The following is a 13,379-nucleotide window of genomic DNA, read 5'->3' on the forward strand; positions in this document are numbered from 1 at the left end:
AAAGGTTGGCATAACACGACCTTGACGTTCGAGGTTCTTTAGATGCTCGCGAAACTTCGTTTGGGCCCACTTCGGTAGCCTAAGAATCATCTTTTCAAGGTTGTCAGTGTTCATTTCACCCAAACAGCCCATAGATTCTAGGGCTTACTTCCGCTGTATCTGCGTAGCGTCTTAGGCCACCTCTGTCTTGAGGCGCTATGACAGGACCTTTAATGAGGGTGTCTACGCATGCTCGTACCACTTTGAAGGGTTGTCCAAATCGATCTTGGAGAGCTTTTGTTAAGCCCCCCGTGACGGATTCGTATCTCTGAACAGCTAACAGCGCAGGTCCTTCAAGGAACTGTATCAGCCGGGCCATTTTCGTTGGCTTGTCTAAGGCCTTCGAATCTACCATCTGATGAAACCTGCGACGAAAAACCGGATAGTTCTCGGGCGAACCATCAAACTTGAGTACTTGCATCGCTGGTAAACTGCGATCAGCGTTCATTTTCTCCATGGTGGTGGCAATCATTGCACGAAGGTTTTCACTTGTAGGCAAAGGGGCAAGTGGAGGACACCAAACGTTGGCAGGGCCAGTTGAGGCTGCAGTACACATATAGTCTTGACCAGCGGTGTTAAACCTAGAAACTGGGTAGTGTGAAGTTACCATGGGCTGGGAACCATAAACATTTCTTGCAATAGAGGGGATCGCAATGTTAGATGCCCCTGAAGACATGGCAGGTCTGTCTAGAAATGAAGATGCGCGAAGTCGCGAGAGGAAACCTCGTAGGCTTAACCGGAATGGCATCTGTAGAAGAAAACGTGGAAACTCGCACGGACACAATTGGGCGAGTGTAAACATGCGTGGAGGCCATTAAAGTGAGGGACCATGAAGGGAAGCTGTCGGGCTGTGATGTCACGGTTTGGTACTGAAGGAATGGTGCAGGCAAAGTCGGACTCCCGTAACCACGCGTGGCGTTAGGAGGTAACGTGCTATCTCGAGAAGTAAGAGTGTCAATGGTGGGAAACGTGTTAACTCGCGTGATAAGTGACGAATCTGTGTGAGCTCGTTCATGTGCTGCGGGAAATGTGTAAACTCGCCTAGGTGTGGCTGGAAACGTGGAGGCCTGCATGGATACAGCAAGGACCACGAGTGACGAGGTGACAGGAGTAATTTCAGGAGTCAGTTCTACAGGGTTGAGAGCACGGCTAGGAGATAAATCTCCATGTAAGAAAAGTTGCGAGAACTTGGCTTCTGCAAATTTAGCCAATTCAGCCTTTTCTTCCGCTTTGGAAATGTCTCTGTCAGCTTCGAGCTTTGCCAACTCTAATTGCTGTTTCAACTTAAACTGTTTCTGGTTCATTTTCATTTCAAGACGTTTGATTTCAATCTCCACTGATCTTTTCCTTTTCAATTCAGTTTGCTTTTCCATTAAAGCAGCCTTTGCTGCCGCCATCTTCGTGTTGTGAAGCCTTTCCCCTGCTTCACTTACCTTTGAAGTGCGACTGCTTACGGAGCGCACAAATGGTGTCAGCGATGCCAAACCAATGTTCGCTAGGTCTCGAGATACTTGCTCGTTAAAATGTGTAGCCGCAGCGATAGTGAATTCCTTAATCTTTTGATCGTAGTTGTCCTTTCGTAATTCCTGAGAGGAGTACTGATTATTCACCTCGTGAATCTCCATGCTGTTTTCGTCCACAAGACTTCAATAACGTGCGATGCTTTCTCGATAATTGTTCCATGTCTTATCCAAACTAGCTTGAAGAGATTTTACGCTTGCCAGATTCCCCTAATCGAAATGAACTCGCCATTTTTCTCCGAGAGCTTGAGTGGGTATTCGAGGCTGTCATGAATGCGCCATACTTTACTCCGTCATTTGGAATTTACAAAATGAACGGGCAAGGGCCAATTCCAAAAAACACAACACGCTCACGATCAGCAAATGTTTTTACTATTATGAACCATAAAAGTAAATTCCTACAAAGAGCAAAAAAATAATAGTTACAATACGATGAAAACGATGAAAACAAAGCGGCTTACCAAATGCTGAGGATGACAGGGTTGGTGGTCAGGGCCACCGAGGAAAAAATCTACTTCCACTATTGCTGTTACACTAATAGACATGTAAACTGGTAAGAAAAAAGGGTGCAATAACAAACTATAACGAAATTTACATACAGCACGTAACAAAGGAGCGTAATTAACAAAATACCGGAGAGCGAAAAGAAAAAGAATACATGATAACAAGTAAGTTAGAAAACGAAAAACAAAAGAAAAAAATTTGCCCCAAGAAGCATGCAAGAAAGTTAATGAAGGCATGCAGTTTTTGGTTCATTCCAAGCTACACATAATCAGTAACCTTCCAAGGGGTATAGACTTTCAAACAATGATAAATGAGTTCCAAAGAAAGTGGAATTTTCCACAGTGTTTGGGTGCTATTGACAGTACCCGTATACCTATAAAAGTCCCACTTCTCCACCAGGCTGACTACTTTAACAGGAAAAGTTTCCATTCTGTCATTCTGCAAGTTCTGGCGTGGCACATAATTCCAGGGTGTTTTGCTCGCTCACAGCTAGGCAAAATGATAACAGAGGGAAGAATGATAACCAATGATGTAAATTTGTCCCGGGTTATTGATAACCACATTATCAAACCATTTCTTATTGGCGATCCAGCTTATCCTCTTTCCAAACATTTAATGAAAAATTACCCAGGGGTCAACCTTATACTGGAAAAGAACATTTCAACTACAGACTTAGCTGTGCTCACGTTCAGGTTGAAAGAGGGCTTGGATGGCTTAAGGGAAGATGTAGATGTCTGCATAAGCAGCGAGATTGTGACCCTGACAAAGGTGTGCTTCATAGTTATGACAGCCTGTATTCTGCACAACATGTGGGTAGAGCGAAAGGAGTGCTATCTTTAAGAGTGGAACAGGTTGAGTGAGAGTGAAATTGGTGATCTACTAAGGCCCCATCCCCTAAATAATGATGAGGCAGCTAACAGTGCGTTTGTTATAAGGAATGTACTGGCTCATCATTTCTACAACTGATCAATAAAGTCATAACAACGTGCCCTGTATTGACTCAACAATTAAATTAATTTTAGGAGAAAGAGACTATGCATTTTCACAATTTAAACTTTACTTCAAAAAGAAAACTGTTATGTTAGTCGAGGTATTTGAAGGACTCGTACATTGGTCATTACAAACTTCAAATGTTGAACTTATGAAAAAAGTCCCCTGTATTGTTCATTAGAAGTTAACTAGTTAAATACCAAACATGTTTTACTTGAAATAGTTCCCTTCATGTGAAAGCTGTTGTGTTTCCATGAAATAGACATAATTGATTGAATTTAACTAATTGACAATGGATTAACTTGTCGCATGTTAGATTTGCAGCAATGAATGGGGATCAAAATGTTTTTGAATCAAATACCCTTTGTCCTGTTTTGTCAGCCCTTTTTCTGGAAATACAAACTGTCATAAATAAAAAAACAACTGAAAAGAAACCAAAGTATACAATATGCCATTGTAAAGTTAATCTTATAATATTTGGATTAAAACTGGTCAAGACTGATCTCTGGTTAAACTTAACATGTAACAATCAAGTCTCACATTTGACTTTCATGTTTCCGCAAGTTTGACAAATCATTATATTCAGATAATGTTTGCTTGTAACTGAGCTTGATTATCTAGCTGGTGGAGAGTAAAAGCCATAGACCATTCCACTTGATGAAAAGCTGTAGTTTGGAGGTGTATATGCCTGATTTGGTGGATGGTACCCTGGGGGCAGCTCCTTGCATAAGCATTTGGGTCACTCACATCATAGTTTGGGACATCGTGAACATCATCTGTCAAAAAAACTCTTGATCCTCTTCTCTTTTCCTGGAAAGTGTGTCTGATGTAATTGAATTACTCTGCATGATCTCCTGCATCTGTTTGATCTGTTCATTGGATTGCTCTATTACATCACACAGGCGAGGTTTTTTTTTGTAGGACCACCTGACGTACCACTCTTTCTCTTTTGCTTGGATGTCTGAGTAGCCAGTCTTCGTTCCTGATGTAGAACTGGTGCCAAAATGGAGGGAAAATCACTATTTAAAGCAAGGCCAGCCTGAGATGCAACTGGTGAGGTGGTGATCGGGCAGGACGACACGAGTCATGGATTCGGCGGTGCAAATGTACGAACAAAATGACGGCACAACAAAGACAAGCCTACCTTGTGATGAATATACCTGGGCCACAGAAGAATTTGTTGGAAATTCAGACCCTGCGGTCCACAAAGGCGAAGCCTTGAGAACTGAAATCCTGGCTGGGAATGCCCCCAAGCATGGCTGATGAGGAACTCTCAATCGCCTGGTTAACAACACAAGTTCCCAGACAGATCCAGGCGAGAAATGAACGCTTGTTCCGCAGGTAACGAAGCTTTGACAGCTTGTACCACGGGCAAGAAATTCAGCGGATGGTGACGGCGTAGAACCAGCTATGGGTTTCGAAGAGCTGACAGCAGGATGCAATGAAGTCGCGATGCGGACAAGCTATCTGTTGCACTGGCCGCGAAATGGGCAGCATCTTGACTGTTACGAGTGCTTCTAGTGCTTCGAAAGCTAGACCTATCTTGCAATTGAAGGCCAGAATACGCAAAGATTGGCTTAAGCAACAGATTCTCAAAGATCAACTCAAAAATGCCTCTGTGAGATGCAACGTAAGTCACAAGATAAGCAAAAGGCCCCTGCCATCACCCCACAGATCATGTACGCTTGAGGAGACTGCTGACCGCATTGGCTTCCAATTTAACTTTGCCTAAATGACATTTAGCCACATTAACTTTGTATAACCAAGAATTGCACTTGTACACTAAAAACGTGAATTTGTAATAAAACTATTTCATTATTTTCTACTGTATGACCTCCTTTGTGACCATCCTCTTTCTTTCACTTCACAAACTGCAGTGATAAGCTTGCATCACAAGCCATAGAAAACCGAATCAAAACAGTCTTACCAGAACCTACACCAGAAGATCACTCAAATCAAAAAGCTTTTGAAACTGAAGAGTGGTCTTTCATAAACCCCCCAAAAAACATTTGGTTGCATCCCCTCATTGTTCAACTTGGTTAAATCATTTTAGCGGAGCTCCCACGTGCGCGAAGGGGAGGACCATGGGTAAAAAAATTTGGTAAACTATCCATCCGAGAAAATTTGGTTATGACGTAGCGTACGCCCGCCCGTCCGTACACACACTTCATGTAAGCCGATGTCAAATGTCACAATAGATCTTGCATAACTTGACTAGCCTCTTAGTTATGTAAGCCATCTGCATGAGTACGATTAGATTGACAGCTGTCAAAAATCAGACATCCGCTGACAATTATCACATGACCGTCTCGTGGGCTCAGATTAAAAAACCAGTCGTTTTGCCCCTATATATAAGCTGATATAATATGTCACACTTGTCACACTCAACATAATGATCGCAGGCTCAAGTTCAATTTTTTTAAAATGCATATGAAATAAGTCGTGTTTCATGAGCCACACTTTTAAAATGTTGATTTCGAACTGATCTCGGACACGAAAATTCAACCGGCTTTTACATTTACATGCAGGGAAGGCAATCGCTTTTGACTTTTCTCACTGTCACGCGTTGATCATGTTCTACGTCCAATTTTTATGTTCTGATTGGTCAAAATTTGACAGGTGAGTTTATGCGGAAAATTTATGCAGCGTCTGCAAACTTGCTTACTGATAGCTGGAGCTGAGAGAGTTTTGTGTCATCTTGTGATGTTTTAAACTGTCTTTTTCTACTTTGTGTACAAAATGAAATACCGCTGCTATCAAGATTGTTCTGTAATTCGTGGCTGGTTTGTTTATTGTGCTTTTTGTTGACAAATGCACCGCTTGTCAAAGTCCTTGGAAATCCGATTTCGGATGGCATCGTTTTCAAAAATGAGCTTACTCACTTGCCCTTGCTCGGGGCATAAGAGGGTTGAAAAGTCTCAAGCGATTCTGGAAAAGAAAAGGCAATGTGGAGTTAACCAGAAAGCAACTTGCTCTTTTGAAAAATCTATGAACAAACATTAACTTCAGTATTGTACAGTGGAACCTCTATTAAGCAAACCTCTAAATAACAAATAATGTTTTTCTTTACACCCAGCAATAGCAAAACATAATGACAAAGATCCTCAGAACAATATAACAATAGCTAATTTTAGCGAACAAATTTTGCAAGTTGCTTGGCTCTTTGTTATATAGAAGTTCCACTGTAATCTTTAAAAAATTAAGGAAAATCATTAAATGAGGGTGGTGCCTTGAAAAACAGAACTCCATAAGATCGAAACAAAAAAAGTATTTGACCCAAAAGTCACTTAGGGAAGTTTTTCACACACTCCCAGCTCATTATTTTAATTTACATGTAATAGAAGCTGACAGGAATAAGGGTGAACTAAGGCACAAACACCATACATAAAATGTCAAGTAATATAACTGGATGGATAAATTAATGTTCATCGACTCAATGGTGTCCAATACAGCTCTTGGCACTCCATCTTCTAACATGTCGCTTGAAGCATTTATCTCTTCCTCAATAAGTGAAGACTGCAGTTTTGACAATGACATATTTTCAATTATCATGTCAAATAGTTCATCATCTTGAAGCAGCTCATTCCACTCATCCATGAACTCATCATCAAAGTCATACTGGTCACCACCCTCCTCCGTATACAGGCTACCGGTATCTACATGTACTGCATTTTCAATATCTTTAAAAACATCAGCGATAACTGAAAGGATTTTTTCTACATGCCATCTGTCCCATATTTCAACCACATTGAGAATGTCGGAGAATGTAAAGATCCTTTCTAAGTTTTTAAGGACTTGAGATATCTGATGTTCAGAAAAACCCACCATAAACTGTAAATTAGTCAGAGTTTTGATATTTCCATTGGCTGCAGTATTGAACAGTTTCATGACCAGCAACTTATGGTACTTAATCAAGTTTACTTCAACTGCTTTCTTCTTTTCTGCAGTCACCTCTCTCTCCCTTGAGGAGTGGAATACTGCTTGGAGGTCTTCACTTTTCGGAAATGCAGCATGCTGGTTACAGTCAGATTCCCCACATTCGCATGTTGAAGCACAATTATCACAGCAAAGATGTGGTTTATGAAACTGCTCTAAAACAGTTTCAAAATGTTGAAATAGAGCCTTTTGCCTGCACCCCTCAGTTTTAAGAACAGATTTGATGTCTCCCTCAACATGATGTAATAAAATTCCATGATACAAAATGTATGCATGACTTTGCCTCCCATCTCTGCCAGCACGCCCTGTCTCCTGAACATAAGCTTCAACATTTTTTGATGGCCCATAGTGAACAATTCTGTGTACTCCTTTGCAATCTACTCCCATACCAAAGGCAATTGTGGCAATGAGTACACGAATTTTTCCATGTTCTGTTTGAAAAGAGTGGAGGATTTGTTGCTTATTGGCTGCAGGTGTGCAAGAATGTAGCATTTCAACTAGGACATATTTTGAATCATTGGCATCTATAACATACATGTGCTTTCCAAGCATACCCTTTATGGTTGCATAAATAATACCACTCTGCTTAATTGTTTGACAGTAAATAATAGTTCTTTCACACAATGATTGTATCTTGATCAGTTCATCAACAAGCCATCCAAAGTACAATTCATGGTCACTATCTTTAGGCATGTACTCAACAGAATATGTGCCATTTGACTTGTTGGGGCTTTTTTTTATCTCATAAGGATTTTCCATGAGTAGGACATTAAGAATAGTGTCTTAAGTGAGCTTTGTTGCAGTTGCAGTCAGTGCAATCATCCTTGCTTTAGGGGCCAGGGATCTCAATTCATGAAGATGGGCATAACACTCGCAAAAAGCTGCTTTTTTACTGTCTTGGGATATCCCCCTGTCATCACAAGAGAGAGAAAATCTTGAATATTCCCACTGATCTGATCGTAAAGGTTTAACATAAATTAACCAGAGATGCTCGTACAAAAATAGCAAATTAAGTTAAAATTGGTCTCTGGCAGACACTCCCTATCTAATATGATATTTCATAACACATTAAGAAAGTTTCAACGAGCAAGTTGCATGCGAAAATCAAGAAAATACTTCAACGTATGCCTGATAACAGTGAACTTTGATCGCAGCAGAGAAACTATTGTTAAAGCTGACAGAGAATCTAGAAGGCTAACACCCAAACTTACCACTGCCTTAGGACATGAGCTTCATCAATTGCCACGGTGCAGAGCTTATTCGAATAGACATGGTTGTCTAACATTCTTCGCCAGTGATCATTCATTATCCATGCCTCATGTGAGCCGAAGACAATAGAATATTCTCCCTTCTCAATCTTTATAACGTCTAACTCCTCTTGTGAACTGATACTTATTGCAGACAATCCAAGATCTGTTAGAATTTTAACCTGATCGTCCATGAGTGTTACCAATGGCGACACAACTACAACAATGTAACCTGCACTCTTGTTTACATGGTCAAACACGAACGGGAGAGCTTGATAAATAAGCGATTTTCCGAACCCAGTCGGCAAGTTTACAAAGACATCCTTCTTATTGACCACAATTGCTTGAATTGCCCGCTTCTGATGCGCATTTAGTTCCAAAATCTTAAATAAGGAAGCCGCTCGAATGAATGCTTCCTCTAGCGCGGCCATTTTGCTTTGCTTTGTCCACATTTAGGGTACCGATAAAAGCAAGGCTGTGATTGGATAAAACTTCTGGTGCGAATACTTTCCAGAAAATGGGAACTGAATTCTAATTGGCTAACCGCGGGAAAGGAATGTGGTTCGGTTTTCAGCAGCCGTTTGTGGGGAGGAGCGTTAGGTGACGACACTAAAAACGGCTGTGTAGCAGACTATGTAAAACCTGGCGCCATTCTCCTTATGCCCTGCGCCTTCTCTTAGACAGGGTGTATAATAAAAGAGCCTGTTTTAGACAGCTCGTTACGAGAGCGAAATATCTTAATCCATATCTAGATATTCATTAGATCATTTTCAGGGCAAGAAACTGGCACTGTTGTTTTCAGTGCTTTTACTGAATTCCATGTAATCATGGTGTGGATGTTGTTCTTTGTCAGATCCCTGACTTATACTGATGTTTTCAGCACTTACATTCTGTTTTCTTTGGTATGCTGAATGTTAGAAGGATTTTTGTCACCACTGTTTATTTTATAAAAAAAGAACATAATATATTGCAGCTATGGATGTATATTGTTTGGGTAATATCACAACTATTTTTTTCAAAACATTTAAGTTAGAGTCTCTTCTTTTTGATTAAGAAGTCCAACGTTGGAATTAATGAGACTTACGATTTCATGTACTACTTTAAAAACAATAATACTGTGTAAAACATATGGAACAGTAACTGAAATTACTAATAGTAATTGATCGCTAATACTGTTTTGATTTATTTCATCCTGTCGCAATATTTTTACATCTGCATTGTCCTCTAGTATTCACAGAGTGATCTTTTTTGTTCTAGGATAGAATATCAACAGTGAACCTGTAATGAAGAATCCACCTTAATACTTGTTACTATATTACTATTAAAAACAATTCAACATTTAGCAAAACTGAAAAAAACAAACATAGATAACTGAAATTGCCAAAACAAAATTACCACAAGTTCACTGGCAATATTATTTTGAATTGTTTGATTATGCCGTTAATTTGTCATTGGAAACATGGCAAACAATGGCTGGCGTCACTGGACCTGGTGAAAACATTGTTGATTCCTGAGTAGTCATCACTGAAAACAACATTTGTAATGAATCCATTCCAAGAAATGCTATCAAACGTAGAATAGTATGCAGACCTTTAAGGCATAAAATGAGTCAAGCTCATTATTTGAAATTTTAAGACTGTCTTCGTTAGCTTGCGAGTCAAACGCATGGGGTTCACGCGACTACGCTGAATAAAATAACATTTGTTAAAAGGTCTCCACTGCTTTCAATCTACTATTGCAGCAAAGAACTCTTGAATTGTGATATTGGCACTGTTTCTAAACAAGAGATATAACCCTGGTAATAAACTGATCAGTTTCCTAACAAAGGATAATACCTGACACAATTGTTTTCTTTGATAGATATTGCACCTCCAAAGATCTAATGCGTAAATACAACGTATGTATATGTTAATCTCTGAAACAAGTAAAGTGTCAGTGTCATATGTGACGGCAAAGTTCTCAAGAAAGAGTGATTTCTCTGCCAAGGTGTTGTCATCAATAGATATTACATCTCCAAACATCTTCGTTAGTTCAACGTCATCTATCTTAAAAGACAGCTGTTGGTCATTACGAAATACAACAACTTTTGCAGTGACACTTTTCTCACATGTGGTCGTTCTCATAATAGAGAGGTTAAGATCGGGTACCAATACCGATAACAATACCCGAAGTAGGTTATGCGCATGCGTCGTCAGCCTGTGACATCTCTATCGGTAGTCAAGACTACGGAAGTCGCCTCCATATTGGAATTCTTTACCCCCGACTTCAGGTCTTCTTCCTAAAAGTTAGGTGGAATGCCGTTTTGTTTAAAACACAGCATACATTTATTCGTTAAACATTTTAATCAATATAACGCTTCTGAATCGATAAGAGCGAGTTCATTTTAACATGATGTTTATGGAAATTCGTCAGGTTGTACAGTGTAGATCGTTTGTTGGTCTAAGTTGTGTTTGATTTTTGTGTTCAGAAATGTCAAGCAAAACAAGTTTTGAGAGAGACAGCACATTAAGTTGAATAAAAATCACATCATGGATTAGATTTGATTAAAACAAATACGCGTTGTATGTGTGATATGTTAATAAACGTGCTTGCCAAAATTGACGTTCAAAACACGTGGTGTTAAAATCTTGTGTTGTACACAATTATATTTAAAGGGAAATGCTATTATTTCTCAGGAAGAAGCCAAAATATATCACAATATTCTCATTTAAAAGAAGTACTATCATTGGAACCCTACAGATTTAACAAAGGATCAAAAGAAAGGAGGGAAATTTGGAATCAGATAGCAAGTAACTTGAATGGAATACCCGATTCTGGATTAAACACAACTCAGCGTGGAGTAAGTGCACAGTATGATAAACTTAAAGAGGATTTTGTCAAGAAGGAGAGAGAAGAAAAGAAAGCTACTGTTATTGATGCAGATTATGATGAGCTTGATCAGCTGTTGAATGATACCTATGAAAGAGCAAGTGATACAGCAGCAGATCTTGCAAGGCAAGCTGAGGAGAAAGGAAAGGCTGTATGTGATGAGAAGCAGCAGGCTGAAGACATCAGAACTCAGGAAATGGAAAGGCAACAAAAAAAGCAACCCAACAAAAGGAAAAGCACAGTGCTAAAAGAGTTGTTAGAGGAAGGACGAAAATCCAAGAATGAAATTGAGATGAAAAGGATAGCTTTAGAAGAGCAGCGTCTACAGGCTGATAAAGAAAGGCATACGTTTTTTGAAAATGTTGTTACCAAACAACAGCAACAACAGGTCTTACTGCTGAATCAACAAACACCATCAGATGATGAAAATGCACTTAGAAAACCAACAACAACAGCAGGTGTTCCAACAACAACAACAAAAAGGCAATGGCTGAGTTACAGCTTCAAAACAGTCACATTCAATTGGAGCTACTTAGAGCCTTAAAAGACCTTAAAGACAAATAATTTGTTTTGAAAGCTTTCTTCTTGTAACTTGTGTTGCTATTCTTTCCATCGAAAAGACAGCTTGTTTAGAAAGTGTTGTTTGATTGAAGTGAAACTGTTTTGTGTGTTACAAGGTTTCATGAAGTAACTTGTATTTATTTTTTCCACTTGTAAAGAGAGCTTGTTCACATTATTAGTGCTGTTTGATTCAATTAGAAAATACGTTGGGTTGTTAGTGACCGTAAAAAGAAGTAATCTTTTGTACAAGGTTTCTTCCAGAACTTATGCTTTCTATTGTCTCCAATGATAAAGACTAGAGCTTGTTCACATCACGTGATGTTCAGAGGTATGTACAATGTAAAAGTTGTTTTGATTACATGTTGGGGATTTATGAAATACAATGTTAAAAGTATCATATTTGTTATATGAATCCCAAGTAATCCTCTAACATGGGCGGTTTAACTTCAAAAAACTTGCTTGTTGTGGAGCCATAAAGGCAAACTCTGGCATTATACAAGATGGTGCTAACGAGATACAGTTTACCTACTGTTTGTAAGTATAGTTTCATGTTTTTCTTAAAATCAACAAATGCAAAATATTCAGTTATTCCTCCAAATGGCCATTCTACTGCTACTCTAACTCTACTCATTATCTAAGGCCGCACCTTTGTCATGAATGGCCTCGCAGTATGCAGCTAAGTTTCTGGGACTCATCCAGGGAGTGGTAAAGGTGTTTAGCAAGTGTTTATGCACTGAATAGATGGCATCGAGCACTAGGTTGCTAATGATGGAAATTAGGTTGCTAATGATGGATCTTGTTTTGCACGGCCAAACAGAGTAATTAGGTCTGCATAGTGACAGGGATAAGCCAGGCGGCGTAAAAGCAAACACAATCCTTCAATACTGTCACATGTTGTACCATGATAGCCTGTGAATTTATTTGGCAATCTGAGGGCTTCTGCAAGTCGAGGTATATCCTCCTTCGAGAATCTAAACATTTCTTTGCACTCAGTTTCGTCAAATTCGTTTAAATCAAATGTGGCGTAGTTTCTGTGCAATATCGGGTCTTTTGATTTATCCAGCAATTCAAACGCCAGCAGAGTTTCTTTTTCATCTAAAATGTCTTCTTCATAAGCTTCAAGGACTAGAGCTTTTTCTAACGAGATGTAGGCAAACGCCATGTTTTACCAGTATCCGTCCTCAACAACTTACAACTTCATTTATGTACGACGGAAATGACTATGGCTGTGGAAGATATTGGTACTGGTATCGGTATTGGTACCTGATCTTAACCTCCTTAATGAAGCTGCAACATTCACATTGGATAACATCTGTACAAGTGCCTTGGAGGATTTTCTTGTTGCAGTATTTACACTTAAAATGCTTCTCAATCTTCTGCACTGAATGTACATCACCGACCTGCAACGTTTCTTCTGTTTCTTTATCTGGCTGTTAATGGGAATTTGGCACAATGCAGGGTCTTCAAATGGATGAACAACTGTATGTGTTGTCGTCGATAGCTTCTTTTTTTCCTGACCACACTCTAACTTGTAAATTGGTAAGTGTATACACTAAACCTGTAAAAAGAAGAAAAACTTGTTGAAAAGGCATTGACGCAGATGCAGTCAAGGAATCTCACTTAAAATTACCTTTGATTCATATACAGTCGCTCAAGAAAGTTTAGTCGTGGTACTACAGTTGTTTGCAGAAAGAAGAACTGGATAATACAAGTT

General features: G+C 39.4%; 1 pseudogene; it reads right to left on the reverse strand.

The window, feature by feature from the left end:
- Positions 1 to 6,371: 6,371 nt before the first annotated feature.
- On the reverse strand, positions 6,372 to 8,840 carry LOC140931642 (ATP-dependent DNA helicase RecQ-like; annotated as a pseudogene).
- Between the last annotated feature and the right edge of the window lie 4,539 nt (positions 8,841 to 13,379).

The sequence above is a fragment of the Porites lutea genome, chromosome 3 (genome assembly GCF_958299795.1).
Source record: "Porites lutea chromosome 3, jaPorLute2.1, whole genome shotgun sequence".
In the NCBI taxonomy this organism is placed as follows: Eukaryota; Metazoa; Cnidaria; class Anthozoa; order Scleractinia; family Poritidae; genus Porites; species Porites lutea.